The sequence below is a fragment of the Rhinopithecus bieti genome, unplaced genomic scaffold, assembly GCF_001698545.2.
Source record: "Rhinopithecus bieti isolate Rb0 unplaced genomic scaffold, ASM169854v2 scaffold_55570, whole genome shotgun sequence".
Lineage (NCBI taxonomy): Eukaryota > Metazoa > Chordata > Mammalia > Primates > Cercopithecidae > Rhinopithecus > Rhinopithecus bieti.
The window spans coordinates 376,694-382,189 of NW_016821707.1; the positions used below are offsets into that span (position 1 = coordinate 376,694).

Genomic DNA, 5,496 nt, shown 5'->3' on the forward strand with positions numbered 1-5,496 from the left:
TTATGTATGAGAGACTCGCAAGGTCAGGGCATCCTCCTCCTCCTCCTCTTTTCTTTCATCTGCTCCTACTGGCCACTCTCTCACTTCTATCTTTGTCTGAGGTTTCTCTTCTGAGCTCCAGACACATGAATCCTATTGCTGATTGAACTTAGAAGGCTCCAATTCCCCAAGACCCAAAAGGAAGCTATGATCTTCCCCCACAAAAACTGGTCCTTCTCCAATGTGTGAACCAGAACTCAAAGGCACTTCACAGGCATGTCACTTTCAAAGGACTTCCCTGCTGTGTTGCCAGGGAAAAGTGAGAGAAGGTACTGTCAGTAGAGGGAGATGTCAGATAAGAAAAGAACCTCACAGGCTCTGTCAAAATACTTTTCAGTCGTGGATTTAAGGGGGGGAAAAAAAGGTTTTAAAATCTGCTATTTTTTGAGCTTTGAAAAAAATTAATGTTGCTGTTTTATAACCTCTGACAAGGTTTTATTCTACAGTTGGACAGGTTCTTTCTGTTAAATTGCCTTATACAAATGAAGCAATTTTTGTATTTGGGTTTTAATGTATATGATACTCACAAACACACCCATTTAGCCCGAATTCTCCCCATTGCTACCCATTGCATATAGAGGCCACCCACAAAGCCCAACTGAGTGTGACTGAGTCTAAGCAAGACATAATCACAAAGGCAGATCTGGAGAGGAAGACACATGCCACAGGCCAAGACCACAGGTTCAGCAAGATTCTTACTCTAGTTATGTGTATCACTGTTTCTCACTGTCACAGGCAGTTCCTTAGACAGGCATATGATCCAGCCATAGTAAGCGTGCGTGGCCAGCCCCATTCCTGGCTTCATTTTGTCCCCATCCTTGTGTTTCTGTGTAATTTTGCCTAATTATAGTTTATACTATATCATTACATATACTTTATGGAACGAGCTTAAATCCTTTTGGAAAAAGGCAGGATAGATGAATAAATGGGTGAGTGGGTAGATAGGTAGGCACTCTTTACAGCCACCTAGGAAAAGGGCTATTGATAAATCTTTACTGTTACCATCGATTGATTTCTACTTAGAATTTCCCTCTCTTCTTCTCTTCCTCTAATTCAGTTTCTCTTTGCACTCATCTTCCTCTCGTGCTTCCGTCCCTGTTTCTCACCTCATCTCTGGGCCAAGATGGGGTTTGGGCTGACTGCAGGCTTAACACTATTAGAACTTTCCAGAGAGAGTCCCTCAACCATGTTCCAGAAGTGCTAGGCCAGTATTAATTTCCTTGGCTACTTTCCTGCCCTTGTTTCATTTCCCTTATTCCTCCCGATCTTCATTCCAGAAAGATCATTTCCCACTTGTGTCCCTCCCAGGTTGGCACGAGTCTGCTTTTCTCTAAGATTGAGATCAATTTTCTCTTGAGGCATTTGGGCATAACTGTCATAAAATAGATAAGAATTCTGGAGGATGGGGAGTCTTGAGACAAGAACTGTCAGAGAAGAAAGAATCCCAAGTGCTTTCTTCTGGTAGAAGCGGCATACACTGGGAACGTCCTGTAGTCCTGGAATATATAATGCCCATGCGCGCCCACGTGCGCGCATGCACACATACACACACACACACCCCAACACACAATGAGATTCATCACATTTTAACTATGCCATGAACCCTCACACATTCCCACATATTTACTCTCCAAGGGAAGAATTATCTTCAACAATTCAGCTCTCTCTCATCAGGACATGGTTTCATACTGGATTAGTTCATGCAAGATAAAGCTGAATGAATCAGCCAGTTCAAAAGTGGAGCCTCAACTATCCTCTAAGAAAGAGAACTTTCAGTCAGAAAACATGTATTGAGTACCTACTGCATGCAAGGAAACCTAATAGGCAAATGCAGTGAGAGTGGAGGTGGACACCTGAAGATGTGTGCAAGTCAGTCCCTTAAGACTCTTCAGGGAAAGCACCAAAAGCAAAATATTCATTTGAGATTGGCGATTTAGAATCAGCAGATGTGATGGATTATGACTGTTCTTGGCATTCATTACGACCACATTAATCAAGCCAGATTCTTTCACAATTTACATGGATATATTGTTGCCTTTGAGATAAGAGACAACTATGAATACTGACTCTACAGGAAAGGCAGTTACCATCAGTCAAGTTCATTAGTGAGTCACCAACAGCTAGGAAAATTTTATTCCCAAACTGCTGGAGGAAGGAGCAGACCAGACAGGAAACCAGTAAGCATTTTTTTTTTTTTTTCAGGGAAAAAAGGAAAGAAGCAACAAATTGGGATATCAGTGCAGACAAACTTCAGGCAACTCTCCCCAAGATTGTGGCCATCAAAGATACTGGGCAGAGAAGCCTAAAATATACTGCTTATTTTCTTTTGGTTTAGCTGCAGCTGCTATATTTTAATACAAAGCTATGTATTAATTATACTGTAAATAAAAGAACTAAAAACATACACTGGCCACACAGTTGTTCACTAGTCCTCAATCTTGAACATTTTGTGATAGGTCCTCATTTGGGTTTGACCCTCTTCCCACGATGTGTCTCTCTCAAATTCTTGAATTGGAATATTTTCATTTCAGCCTGAGTTTGGCATTGATAATGCTTCTTCTTTTGTGCTTAGCTCTGTGGTTTGCTTTGGTATTCTCCTTTCTAAGAACCTGTTTCCTCCCTGTTTCTAAGATTAGGCAGTAAAATAATACAGTTTTTTTTTTCTGCTTGGAGCCACCATCACCCCCTAATGTATTATGACAGTGTACATAAAAGTGCTTCGTAAAGGGTAAAGCAATACACAAATGTTAACTGACGAGATTATAAGCAGCTGTTGTAAGTATCTCAAGTTGACTTCCAATTGCAATCTCTGTTACTAGGTCAAACATAAAATAAAACTGCCCTCCTTGCTTCTGTGATGACTGAACCATTCAGGCACAATGCTATTGTACCCTCACCCATGGTGGGGTTGGGGGGCATGGTGTTGAAGATATAATCTAATGGCCACTTGTGGTAGAATCGCAGGTTCTGGCTGTGTTGGATGAATGGGAGCCAAGGGCCAGGTTGGCTGGTAGCTGCAAAGCCCGACTTTCCTGCTGGTTGCATCTGCACAGGGAGCTGCAAGAAAGCAAGGAGTCCGGGGCTGGATGCGGAGCCTGGGGGTGCATGGGGCGCAAAGAGGATGAGTCGGAGAAGCCAGTCTGCTGGTTAGCATGTTCCATCTGCTTTTGCAAGGATAGGGCACCACCAGGCCGGAGGAAACCTGTCTGAGTGGGCTGAAAGTGGCCGTGCAGGACACAGGACTGTGGCTGTGGCTAAGATAGGTACTGCACTGCAGGGAAGGATGAAGGAGCTCTGAGCTGCCGACTAGGACTATTAAGCTGGCTTTGGCCCATAGCGAGGTGGCCGGTGAGCAGTCGCCATAGGCCACCACCAGACTGCCTTGAATATTGTCACATCAATCTGATGTCCCGCAAAAAGCAACTGCTGGGCCCATGTAGTGCTGGGTCGTAAGCACTTGGGGTCAAACATTTGTTTGGCGCTGTCAGCTGCCATGAGGGTGCCTGGGCGATTGTGTCCTCCAGGGATCCCCTGCATGCTGAGGAGTAATGTTCCTGTGTGAACAGTCAGGCTTTGCTGGCAGGCAGTTGATGACAGGGTGGTCAGGTCACTCTGTTCCTTTTGCCTCCGTTTTTTTCCTCATGTAAAACTTTCTTGAGCTGCAGGAAAAGCTGGTGCTTCTCTTCCTGTAGGGCCAAAAGCTTCTCCTGCAACTTCAGAATTTGTTCCTTAGTGTCCTCTAGTGACTCTCTTCCATCTCCTTTTTCTTCCTTCTCTCTTGTTCTTCTTTAATCTTCCGTTCCGTCATCTTGTCCACCTCTTTTTCCTCCTGCCGCTTGCGCTCCCGCTCCATCACCATGTGCTTGATGCAGTGCCCTGGCCATGGCACTGGAAAGCTTGGGGCGCTCCAAGAGTGCGGGTATGGTGCTGCCTTGGGAGCTCGGGCCTTGGGCGCCCGACTCTGTCCAGACCTTAGACAGGGACCGCCTTCTCGGCGCTTTCTCCGTGTCTCCGTCGCGCCCTGGCCCCTACGTCACATCCGGCGGCTGGGCCGTATCCTTCCGGAGTCCCACAATGCTATTATAACAGCCGGGAATCATTTGAAAATGACCTTCTCTTCACTTGGCGTGTCAGGTGGTCATTTTAAAAACCAGGCTCTATGTTTTTATATATTGGAATTGGTTCATATTTAAAAGGCACATGCACCCTGCTTGGAGAGGGCCTCAGGCGAGCAGTGGGGAGTGGGACATCAAACTAGGATCATGGGGACCTGGTTCCATGGTAAATCCTGATGGAAGCATTGCAAGAATGGCCAGCCAAGAGGGAGGCGTTTTGCAGTACAAGGCCAATTTTGACAGGGGACAGGAGGTGATCCTGGCAGCTGATTAACTTCAGAGAGAGCCAGCCAAGGACCTGAGCCAGCCAAGGGTGTGCTGGCAGGAGGGCAGGGGTTTCCCAGAAGTTCTGGAAAGAAGGGAATGATGGCAGGCAGATACATCAGTGATGGCAAGGTTCCATGACATCCCTGAGAACTTGTGTCAGAATGCTTAGGCAAAAATGTCACATCTCCTATATTTATTCTCCCAGGTCTCTTCTGCCTCCTCATAGGTCAGCCATATTCAACAGACACTCCAGACACATGGGAACTCAATTTAGACTCTACTTACTGTGCTTACTACCTAAGGAATAACTGCTTTTCTAAAAAAAAAAAAAAAAAATTACCATGAATTCATAAGCTATTAGTGGATTTGCAAAATCCTACTTCTCTCCACGTTGGCAGATTTCTGGCTCTATAGATGCAGAATAGCATGTGGGTAAAATGCCACTTGTGTCCAAGGTGGAGGGTGGGAAGAATGCACATGTGTGTATGGAAGAATGACAAGAAAGTAATAACATTAGTTTCTTTGAGGGAAGTGAGCTGGAAGGTAGGAAACACTGATCAGATGGAGACATCAGTGTGCATCCTTTTTACATTTTGAAGTTTGAACAGTCTGAATCTATTGTATTTATTTGAATTTATTGTATTTAACAATTCAAAAGTTAAATTTAAATAATCCCCAGCATTGTGATCATCTGTCACCTTGATGGCTAATGAGGTGAGAGCTGTGACTTTCTCACCATCACACTCATCTTGATGGCCATGTTTTTGGGGGATCCAACATTATCATTGGCTGCCATCATGTGCATAGACCCTTTCTGAGTTTGTGAAGAACAGATTTATTTATGTATTCTTTCTCTTTTTGTTCATGTCTCTTCTGAGCATGTGGTTTACTATTACTTTATATGGAGATTCTGGCAGGGAGAAATTTGTTCTTGGAGTGGTCTGGCAGGTGTACATTCCCAGTCTTGGGGATAGGATTCAGGAGAAGACTCAAGCCCATATGGAGTCTACAAATACCAAGCTAGGGGCCCAAGTCTAACCAAAATTGGAGGGCATGAGATGTTATACACATTGTC

General features: G+C 44.6%; 1 pseudogene across 1 annotated transcript; it reads right to left on the reverse strand.

Annotated features, from left to right (window-relative positions):
• Positions 1-2,127: 2,127 nt before the first annotated feature.
• On the reverse strand, positions 2,128-4,047 carry LOC108520973 (G protein pathway suppressor 2 pseudogene; annotated as a pseudogene). Its single transcript, XR_001883078.1, has one exon. The product of XR_001883078.1 is annotated as a G protein pathway suppressor 2 pseudogene (transcript).
• Positions 4,048-5,496: the final 1,449 nt, after the last annotated feature.